Source organism: Squalius cephalus (genome assembly GCF_949319135.1).
Source record: "Squalius cephalus genome assembly, chromosome: 1".
Lineage (NCBI taxonomy): Eukaryota > Metazoa > Chordata > Actinopteri > Cypriniformes > Leuciscidae > Squalius > Squalius cephalus.
In genome coordinates this window covers 66,715,849-66,728,087 of record NC_137122.1, presented here as the reverse complement: position 1 = coordinate 66,728,087, position 12,239 = coordinate 66,715,849, and the positions used below count along the sequence as shown (strand labels likewise).

Genomic DNA, 12,239 nt, shown 5'->3' with positions numbered 1-12,239 from the left:
TTGATTCATAATTGTCATTTTTTTCTAAAAGTAAAAAAAAAACTTTTCTAAAAGCAATATTCTAAAGAGATACAAAGACAGTGTACGCCACCAGATTTCGTCATGAGTCATTTTGTACCCACTACTTTTAACTTCCGTTGACCGTTTTCAGTGGTTATGAGGAGCAATATGAGAGAAAATTTTTTGTAATCATTGTCTGACACAACAAAAAAAAAAATTCTAATATTCATTTTATTTTAATTTTTGTGTTCGCATTTATGAGGGGAAAAAACAATGTGTCAGTTTACGGTTATGGACTTCAGCGCTCTAAAAGCGGCACTAAAAGACTGCTTTAAAACTTTCACAGAGACCTCAAACAGAACAGCTGCCTTTCTTTAAATTGAATTTCGTTTTGTATTAATTATATCTTAATTTTAATCAGTGTTTCGTGAACCATTTGCCTGGATTTAAGAAGTAAATATAGCAGACAATCACGACATTGGAGGCCCCAGCGATATCTCATAAATGAACCGAAACTCAGCGTGTAATGAACATTCACATTTACAGTGTATTTAGACACATTTAGACGCATTCATAATCATTACTTTTACCGGTTCTTTGTGGCAAGCTTTATGCGTGCGGTCGTGCGCAGTGCGGCTATATTACGTAAACACTCACGATCCATATAAGTAGGCTAATTAAATTAATATAAAGCAGCGATTTGTCCATGAATTACTTAAATGAACAACTAGCCTAGTATACTAGTCGACTAGAAAAAAACAACAACAAAAAAAAAACTTTTAGTCGAAAGCAGCCCTTATTCCACATATTTTCGAACCAGGCAACATGACATCTGTGTTGAGCGAGCGACCGGAATGAATAGCGGAGCGGAATATTCAGAAATGCGCTCTCCACTCACGAGCTCTGATCGGAACAAACCCGAACCTCACTGTCTGCTGAACTTGCAGAATCATCAAAATATAATATTTTCTAAAGAAGAATTTTAAAACTTTATTGGTGGTAGTTGAGAAGAATTCCTCTTTCCATATCTAAATCATTTCGAGTGCAATATAAATGTACATTACTGTTATTCTTATTATATAAGAATAATACGTATTTTTTACAACATTTTTAACATAATAGAGAATATAAGTTTAGCGTGTTGTGTGTATTTCCTAATTATAAGCTTTTGGTGAAATTGCAACAAAACTAAAAGAGTAAAAGTGCATAAAAACATAAAAACATGGCGTCGTCTCAAGAAATATCTGCGTACACACGAAACCACTGAAACCGATTTTAAAACGATGTAGCCTAGTAGGCTATACATACCAGACCAGGCACTGTAATTCTGCCACAGTATACTAAAAACGGAGAAGACTTAAAGCATGCGCATAAACCTTGCGCGCTATACAACAATAATATTAGGCACAGTAGCTTATTTTTTTCTTTTCTTTTTTTATCAAGAACTTTGTTGAACAATATGAACAACCATAAATGGTCTGGTACAAAATATGAGTCACGATATTCGATAGTTAACGGATGCATAAAGCTTGCCACAAAGAACTGGCAAAAGTAATCATGTGTCAAGTATAGCAAGGAGACATTTTAATTGTTTACTAATAATCTAGTGTTTTATGTGTCAGTCAAAGATTTTGACAATGCTGACTCGTCATCTTCGCAGATATTGTGAACGTGCCTATAGAGAGAAATGCACACTTACATAAGAGAGTTGTCTGTTTCTTTTCGTTTTGAATTGTTTTGTTTAAAAGTGGACATTTCAAGCTTTCTAGATACATTTCTGAGTTTCGGTTCATTTATGAGACGAGCTCAGTTCACGAGCAATGCAAGTTATATCGCGCCGGTGCCTCCATTTCCTGATTAAATAGTCTTAAATGCGTCTTCGTGGACAGAAACCAATATAATCTTCCTGATTTAATCACGTAAAACATAAGTCTAAACACAAGCACCACTCTTCTGAATGATGGTAACCACAAACCTCCAAGAGTTTGTAAACCAATTGTTTGTAAAACATATTTAATACTTACAAATTCAAAAAAAAAAAAAAAAAAAAAAAAAAAAAAAAAAAAATTGTTTGCAGTGTATAGGCTAAATAAAACGACATTAAGAAAGTTATTTCCAAAATGTAATTAATTGCACAGTCTTTGTTTTAGCTGCTTGTTTTAGCTGCTAACAATTGCACAGAGTCAAGAAAGTACAACCACCCACCCCCCAGGTCTGCCGATTCAACCCCCAATGCTAATCGATCTCCTCTCAGGGAATCAAAAGAAAACCGGTTTTTCCAGTTTTCACCAGCGTGTGGTTGGGGTTTTAATCCCTTGCAGTTCCTTTGTTTAAATGCTATTTAAGCAAATCTACTATACATACGCTTTAAGTTATTTCAAATTAATGTTAATAGCTTAATTTGTTGATATCGCGTAACTTAATTTGACATATGTTGATATAACCAACTGACATTGTAGATTCCATTGCATGCCAGGAAGAGGCTTATGCTTTGTTTTAAGTAATGAGCATTTACTATAATATAGCCGCACTCAAGCGCACGACCGCACGCATAAAGCTTGCCACAAAGAACCGGTAAAAGTAATGATTATGAATGCGTCTAAATGTGTCTAAATACACTGTAAATGTGAATGTTCATTACACGCTGAGTTTCGGTTCATTTATGAGATATCGCCGGGGCCTCCAATGTCGTGATTGTCTGCTATATTTACTTCTTAAATCCAGGCAATTGGTTCACGAAACATTGATTAAAATTAAGACATAATTAATACAAAACGAAATTCAATTTAAAGAAAGGCAGCTGTTCTGTTTGAGGTCTCTGTGAAAGTTTTAAAGCAGTCTTTTCCCAGCCAGCACAGCCATGTGGGGCCCAAATGGGTTTGACCTGGGCTATCGAACTGGGACCCAGCCAGTTTTGTCCTCGGTTTCCATGTAGGCCCCACATGGGTTTGCCCAGATGAAATGAACACTGCTTAGTGTGCACAGTTCAGGCTGTTAAATGTAACACTTAATCAGTGTTGGAGGTAATGAGATAATTAAGTGATTGAATAATGATTGTGCCTTATTGATGAACACCTGCTGTTAACAAGTATAATCACTGAAGGAAAGAGAAACACAAGAACTACTTCCAGCCACAACCTTGGATGAAATCAACTGAAGATAAAATACATGAAATCTCTCAAGATCTGATTAAACAACTCCACAAACAGCATTACCAGCTTCACTTATTACTAACCAGACTGACTTTATTTATGTCAGACATCTACAGAAAAGAATTAAGAAGAGGTTTAGATGTTGATTACTTATTTGAAAGTAATAGTTTGATTTGATGTTACCACTGTGGCGATCGGTGTGGGCTTTAGTCAGGATCTTGACTTTTTAACATTAGTTTTTCTCTGGCAGCTGTGTCTGTTTGTTATGGCGAGAACAGCAAGAGAAAATATAATCAGATGCTGTAAGCTGATTGATGATAAGAGTATAATCATCATGTAGTGGCTTAGCTTATTGGTTATGTGTGAGGTTTATATGGGTAGTATGTTATTCATTTTTTTTAATTGTTGTGATTCTACAGCAAGAGAATAATAGAATTTAATCAGAACGTCAAATGATTTTTAACACACCATTTACATATTTTGGGCTCCTGTGAGATTTACTCGCACACAGACATCAAGAATCAGCATATGAATCTCAACAATGGTGACATGCTTCATGCTGCAATGCATTCTGGGAGCTATGGATAAGTTTGATATGATGCACTCCGAATGCATTGCAGCATGAAGCATGTCACCATTGTTGAGATTAATATGCTGATTCTTGATGTCTGTGTGCGAGTAAATCTCAAGTGAAGTACTAACAAGTAAATCTTTTTAAAAATCATTTGACGTTCTGATTAAATTCTATTATTCTCTTGCTGTAGAATCACAACAATAAAACAAAATGAATAACATACTACCCATATAAACCTCACACATAATCAATGAGCTAAGCCACTACATGATGATTATACTCTTATCATCAATCAGCTTACAGCATCTGATTATATTTTCTCTTGCTGTTCTCACCATAACAAACAGACACAGCTGCCAGAGAAAAACTAATGTTAAAAAGTCAAGATCCTGACTAAAGCCCACACTGATCGCCACAGTGGTAACATCAAATCAAACTATTACTTTCAAATAAGTAATCAACATCTAAACCTCTTCTTAATTCTTTTCTGTAGATGTCTGACATAAATAAAGTCAGTCTTTTTAGTAATAAGTGAAGCTGGTAATGCTGTTTGTGGAGTTGTTTAATCAGATCTTGAGAGATTTCATGTATTTTATCTTCAGTTGATTTCATCCAAGGCTGTGGCTGGAAGTAGTTCTTGTGTTTCTCTTTCCTTCAGTGATTATGCTTGTTAACAGCAGGTGTTCATCAATAATGCACAATCATTATTCAATCAGTTAATTATCTCATTACCTCCAACACTGATTAAGTGTTACATTTAACAGTCTGTACTGTGCACACTAAGCAGTGTTCATTTCATCTGGGCAAACCCATGTGGGGCCTACATGGAAACCGAGGACAAAACTGGCTGGGTCCCAGTTAGATAGCCCAGGTCAAACCCATTTGGGCCCCACATGGCTGTGCTGGCTGGGTTAGTGCCGCTTTTAGAGCGCTCACGTCCATAACCGTAAACTGACACGTTGTTTTTTCCCTCATAAATGCGAACACGAAAACTAAAATAAAATGAATATTATATATTTATATATTTTTTTTTTTGTGTCAGACAATGATTACAAAATTTTTCTCTCATATTGCTCCTCATAACCAAAACGGTCAACGGAAGTTAAAAGTAGTGGGTACAAAATGACTCATGACGAAATCTGGTGGGTACATGTACACTGTCTTTGTATCTCTTTAGAATATTGCTTTTAGAAAAACTTTTAGTTTTTTTACTTTTAGAAAAAAATGACATAATTATGAATCAAATTATTATGAACAAGTAATGAAACTGTCAAAATTCGACAACACAAAGAATGATCCAAAAGCGATATAACGCACATCTCAGGTTAAATTAATTATAAAAAACAGGGAACATTTTGTAAAAGCAAAACTGAACAAAATGCATAATTAAAATAATTGTATTAGGCTATGTGTTACCGAATATTTAATACCACTTCCCCATAATGTTGTAATTATTTTTTTAAAACAACATCTGTCAAACTGTCAATCAGATACCTCTTATCTGGTCATTTTTATTTTATTTTAGAAGTCATAACTGTTGATCACCCTTTATATGGATTTTGTGAATATGAATATTTAGAATATTTACAAACTGTCGGCAAGACCTCAAGCCAACCCCGGACATTCTGAGACTAACGTGGAAAAATCTTTATGCTTAATGCATTAAGACAGTTTAATTAAAATATTTATTAATAATTTAATGGCAAATCAGATGCGCCCAACGTATGCTACGCGTTGTGCTGCGACATTACCTCACAAGAAATATCTGCCCAAGAACAATCACACAAGAAATATCTGCACGAATTAAGAATCTGGGTAAGTCGCATTATTTAAGCCTTGCATTATGTTAGGATGATTTTGTGTATATATATAAAAAAATACTGCTGGGTTTTTACAGGCAGAGCCACGTGCATTATGCTCACACTAAATTCTCTGTTGCGCTTAGTATAAATGCGCATTGCATGCACAATCATCTTAATAGTTGTACAAAAAAGTTATGCGCTGGCAAGAACGTCACTTTGCTGTTTTAATAAAAGCAATGTTAAATATTCTGCATGCACTCATCTCCTGGAAACCACAGCAATGACAAAGCATATAAAAATTCGTAAACGTTGTCCAATACCCCTTCTTGTCTTAATGAACCTTTTGCATTAACAAATATTTTCAAATGTCTGTATAATACAGTAGCCTACTGTAAATATTTGTGTCTATTACTATTTATAATTTATATTTTATTGTGGATGTTTTCTCACAATCATGACGTAATGTGAAGTAAAATAAAAAATCTAATGTAAAGTTGTTTTTTATGCGCCACCTGGTGGATATTCTGTGAAGCGAAACACATTGAGGGATTTTTTTAAGTAGGCCCCCCCGAAGCACTTGCAGAATTCTGCGAGACTCTACGAGACGAATTGCCGAATGCCGCGGGAGAAAACGCGCGTTTTTAAAGGCCAGATCTGTACTGAAGAAACTCAGAGACTCTTTCAGGCTTACTGAAGAAACCCAGAGACTCTTTCAGGCTTACTGAAGAAACCAGAGACTCTTTCAGGCCTACTGAAGAAACTCAGAGACTATTTCAGACTATTTTTTTTTAAACAAAAAAGCTTATAGCACCTGGTATTCCCAGGCGGTCTCCCATCCAAGCACTAACCAGGCCCAACCCTGCTTAGCTTCCGAGATCAGACGAGATCGGGCGTGCCCAAGGTGGTATGGCCGTAAGTGAAATCTGCTGCCAAAATCGGGCTATTTGAAGAAACTCAGAGACTCTTACACCCAGAGACTCTTTCAGGCCTACTGAAGAAACTCAGAGACTCTTTCAGGCTTACTGAAGAAACCCAGAGACTCTTTCAGGCTTACTGAAGAAACCCAGAGACTCTTTCAGGCTTACTGAAGAAACCCAGAGACTCTTTCAGGCCTACTGAAGAAACTCAGAGACTATTTCAGGCTTTTTTAAAAAAGGTAGAGATTATTTCAGGATTTTTGAAGAAGCTCAGGGACTCTTTCACCCAGAGGCTCTTTCAGGCCTACTGAAGAAACTCAGAGACTCTTTCAGGCTTACCGAAGAAACCCAGAGACTCTTTCAGGCTTACTGAAGAAACCCAGAGACTCTTTCAGGCCTACTGAAGAAACCCAGAGACTCTTTCAGGCTTACTGAAGAAACTCAGAGACTCTTTCAGGCTTACTGAAGAAACCCAGAGACTCTTTCAGGCCTACTGAAGAAACTCAGAGACTCTTTCAGGCTTACTGAAGAAACCAGAGACTCTTTCAGGCCTACTGAAGAAACTCAGAGACTATTTCAGACTATTTTTTTTTTAAACAAAAAAGCTTATAGCACCTGGTATTCCCAGGCGGTCTCCCATCCAAGCACTAACCAGGCCTGACCCTGCTTAGCTTCCGAGATCAGACGAGATCGGGCGTGCCCAAGGTGGTATGGTCGTAAGTGAAATCTGCTGCCAAAATCGGGCTATTTGAAGAAACTCAGAGACTCTTACACCCAGAGACTCTTTCAGGCCTACTGAAGAAACTCAGAGACTCTTTCAGGCTTACTGAAGAAACCCAGAGACTCTTTCAGGCTTACTGAAGAAACTCAGAGACTCTTTCAGGCTTACTGAAGAAACCCAGAGACTCTTTCAGGCTTACTGAAGAAACCCAGAGACTCTTTCAGGCCTACTGAAGAAACTCAGAGACTATTTCAGGCTTTTTTAAAAAAGGTAGAGATTATTTCAGGATTTTTGAAGAAGCTCAGGGACTCTTTCACCCAGAGGCTCTTTCAGGCCTACTGAAGAAACCCAGAGACTCTTTCAGGCTTACTGAAGAAACCCAGAGACTCTTTCAGGCCTACTGAAGAAACTCAGAGACTATTTCTTGCTTTTTTTAAAAAGGTAGAGATTATTTCAGGATTTTTGAAGAAGCTCAGGGACTCTTTCACCCAGAGGCTCTTTCAGGCCTACTGAAGAAACTCAGAGACTCTTTCAGGCTTACTGAAGAAACCCAGAGACTCTTTCAGGCTTACTGAAGAAACTCAGAGACTATTTCAGGCTTTTTTTAAAAAGGTAGAGATTATTTCAGGATTTTTGAAGAAGCTCAGGGACTCTTTAACCCAGAGACTCTTTCAGGCCTACTGAAGAAACTCAGAGACTCTTTCAGGCTTACTGAAGAAACCCAGAGTCTCTTTCAGGCTTACTGAAGAAACCCAGAGACTCTTTCAGGCCTACTGAAGAAACTCAGAGACTATTTCAGGCTTTTTTAAAAAAGGTAGAGATTATTTCAGGATTTTTGAAGAAGCTCAGGGACTCTTTCACCCTGAGGCTCTTTCAGGCCTACTGAAGAAACTCAGAGACTCTTTCAGGCTTACTGAAGAAACCCAGAGACTCTTTCAGGCTTACTGAAGAAACCCAGAGACTCTTTCAGGCCTACTGAAGAAACTCAGAGACTATTTCAGACTATTTTTTTTTTTAAACAAAATAGCTTATAGCACCTGGTATTCCCAGGCGGTCTCCCATCCAAGCACTAACCAGGCCCGACCCTGCTTAGCTTCCGAGATCAGACGAGATCGGGCGTGCCCAAGGTGGTATGGCCGTAAGTGAAATCTGCTGCCAAAATCGGGCTATTTGAAGAAACTCAGAGACTCTTACACCCAGAGACTCTTTCAGGCCTACTGAAGAAACTCAGAGACTCTTTCAGGCTTACTGAAGAAACCCAGAGACTCTTTCAGGCTTACTGAAGAAACCCAGAGACTCTTTCAGGCCTACTGAAGAAACTCAGAGACTATTTCAGGCTTTTTAAAAAAAGGTAGAGATTATTTCAGGATTTTTGGATCATTATTTCAGGATCATTACAGTTTTTTTTATTCGCTTTGGTACTATTATCGCAAGTATGTGGTAAAACCTCACAACTGTTAGTACAAAACTCAAAGCAGATCATCAAAAAGTCTGTTTTTTCAAACATGTAATCACATGTTCAATTGACTAAGTACAACGCACAAAATTACACATTCACTTTTTCACCTCACCTAATCTGTGTCATCAAAGAAACACCTTTCATATGAAGTAATTGTCGTTCACAATGCAATGCTCACAATACTTTTGATATGCTTCTCATTTGATTTGCGTAAATACATTTGACCAACACTTAATCCAACTGATCTTAATGGTTAATCACAGAACCATTTGGTAAACCTAAAGATTTTCATTTCAGCAATATACAGTATATGGATTTTGAGAACTATACAGTTTTTCTCAGTTGATTTGGTACATTTCTCCAAACTCAGGTAACATGTGACGGCCCGAGTGGTGGCCGCACAAGAGCGGTAATATGGTGGTATCAACACACATGCACACGCATGCACACACACGCACACACGCCAACATTCAGACATTTACACAAAGGATATACATTTAAGAATGTTCTTTATTTAAACTTATTTTGTCATTCATATTCATTTGTTTCAGTATAGTGATGGATCATAATAAATCACACAAAACAAACAATATTAATTATTTCTTTATTGTTAGGTTTTCATATGTTTACATTTATAGCACATTTTATATACATTGTTACTGATTTGAAGTGCACACAAATTAGTTACGTTGTATATGTTATTTATATTTGTTTCTATTTTGAGTTTAAGTTTACCGTGATGAACTTCAGACATGGTCCGCTGCAGCCGCATCCTGGCGCAACAAAGATTAGAGTCCGGGCAGGAACAGAGAATTTAAGCGTTATTGGTTCCGCCCGAACATACCATTTGCTGGAATTGCCCGGGGGAGGAAGAAATGTTAATGTCTTTTATCAATTGATTTATTTAGTTGTACATTTATGATATTTGATTACATTTTGCTTTCCTTATCTTTATTTATTGTATACCTTTGTTTGATTTGATTTTGATTTACTTATGGTTATATGTTGAATGTAAAGTTGAATCGTTTCCCCTCTTAATTTGTAATGGGCCCATCCTTTCCTTTATAAACTGTTGCTTTGTTCATTTGAGCAGGTCAGTAGTTTTAGTTTGTTTTTTTGTCTAATTGTTTTGATCTCGTTTTCTGTTTGTTTATTTTTGTTGTAAGAAGTTTATGAGTTTGTAAAGTTATTTTTTCTTGGGTTCAAATAAAGACCCATTTTCTTTTGCAAAGCTTGTGTTCCTTGTTCTTGCCTCTTGGTCCCTCACATATGGTGGCAGCGGTGGGATCTTTCAGTCAGTCAAGGACACAAAGCTGTGTAGCAACAATGGCATCTGCTTTTCACATTAAGTGAATCATGTGATGGCGAACACATCGTCTTTGTCCTTAAGAAGACAGCGCTGGTTAATAATTTTCCCCACGGGGCCATTTACCAACGCCCATGTGTTTGATATCCCCCCCGACTTTACAGCCTCATGACATTCCACACACACACACACACACACGCACACGCACACAAACATCCCTTTGTGTTTAAATTAGGATAGAATATACTTTAATTTATGTACAATTACATTAGGCATGTGTGATTTAGTTTGGCTTTATAATAGAGGTGTGGTTTTGAAATGTATTCTTTAATCAATAGTGTTTTAGTTAGAGAATGTTCAACAATATTCTCTGGCAATTGCCTTCCCCCCCACTTTGCTGTTTTATTGCCTAATGGAATGTCAACTGGGTTTTTAGGAGTGGAGCAGAATTAAAGTGGTAATCTTTACTCCTACTTAAATCCTAAATTTTCTACTTAAATCCTAAATTTTCTATATGCATAACCACTGAAGAAATGTAAACATGGATGTAATTTCCCATCTCATAATTTTTCTTTTACGTGGTGTAGTTTGTGTATTCTGGTAAACTTTGATAATAAGGTTAGACAAATCAGGTGTGTACCGTGTTTAGTTCCTCAAGCTTCATATCCATTTGTTCCCTATAGGGTACAACACATTTTGGGTAAATCTTATTTCTAGACATGTAACGAACTTTAAAATGCTTGTAAATATGCATATCTTATGTAACTTGATTTTCTTAATCTTCATATGACGTGTGTGATATCGTTGAAATTCTCTCAATCTAACAGAGTTGAATTTCGATAGCAGAATGAAGTAATATGCATTATTTTACACTTTTTCATATTTCGGGAGCCGAACAGCTCAAAGCTCATCTCCTCATGACTCATCCGAGTGGGCGTGGCCCCAGAGACAAAGACATTTTTCCCGCTTCAGACCTTTGGACGTTCATTGGTTGTTCGCGCGAACAGAGGCGTCAACCCATATTGTCCATAAAAGACCGACTCAGAAAATCCTCTCGCTCTCTTTCTCTCCTGCTTTTACGAACCCTCTTCTTCAGAAGACCCATGGCTCCCTTTTAGGGAGCATTCTTTCGTATTCGGACTCAGCGAAGCAAACGCAGCAAGCAACTTCAACTCAAAGAAAAGACTCTTTTGAAAATCCCGCGGCCGCGCTCACCTGAAGACGCATGAGAGAACAAAAGGCCCATGCGCGCGCGCCTGCCTCAGCACCACAACAGACCACATGCAAGTCTCGAAATCTAAATGCTGTTTAAGGTTGTATCTTCCCTTTTTCAAGGTGATCTGATTCCTTGTTGTCTGTCAAAAGGTTGCTGTCTGTGAGTCTGCCTAAAACTGTGCTTTCTCTGATCGCACAGGTTGCTTTCACTTTCGCTCGCTCATCCTCTCCATCTCTCGCATCTTCCGATCTCTCTCTATCTATCTATCTCTCTCTCTCATTTGCGTTATTCGTTTAGTCTTGTGTTACGTGTTCTGTATATACATATATTCTGTGTGAATCGATGTAGTAATTAGTCCAATTATTAAAACCATTATATTCTGTATTGTCTCTAAGTGTTCATGTTACAAGTCAATGAAACTCCGATCAAGTTACGCTTTACAATGCGTTACTGTTAAGTAACCTACATTTTATAAGAACAAGAAAGTAATTTTCATGGCCAGAAAATATTGATGCATTGATGCGTAAGTTAGTGCAGCGAGGAAATCCTGCCACACACGCGCTTGTGCCATTATAGCACCAAAGGTCCGCCGAGACCTGTTTGTATGTTTGTATTGTGATTTTGCAGAAAATCTACGCGTAAATGCTCTCAGATTTTGAATCACTGAAAGTCGTAATTCCGCTGACTAACACCAGAGGGTGTCCTTTAAGTGTTCAGCAGCTCTCAAAGATTGCGCCTCGCCCCCTGACGTCACTCTGCGCAACAGCGCCATCGTGTGTACATTAACAGATAGATTTATTGTTCCGGCATGCTCTCTGTTCCTGCTATTTTCACTCTCCCTGCGATTAGTGAACTTATGGTCTAAACCACAATAATAATTTGCATTTACAGCTTTTGCTCGCGCAAATATTATTTCGTGTTAGACAATTTTCCTGCTTTCGACTGGTACATTTACTTTTGAGTTTGGTTCAAACAAGATTTGAATTAAAACTTAAATTAAATCCCAGCCCAGCATTCACTTAGAGGAAACAACGGCACCTAGTGGCCCCCTCCCGCGAGGCCGGTTCACTCAGCTCGCGTTTCTCTCTTTTC

At 37.6% G+C, this 12,239-nt stretch overlaps 1 protein-coding gene across 1 annotated transcript in view; it reads right to left on the bottom strand.

The window, feature by feature from the left end:
• The window catches only part of LOC307159631 (uncharacterized protein), a 732,752-nt gene that overhangs the window by 135,581 nt on the left and 584,932 nt on the right, over window positions 1–12,239 (bottom strand). The gene's annotated exons all lie outside the window — the stretch shown is intronic.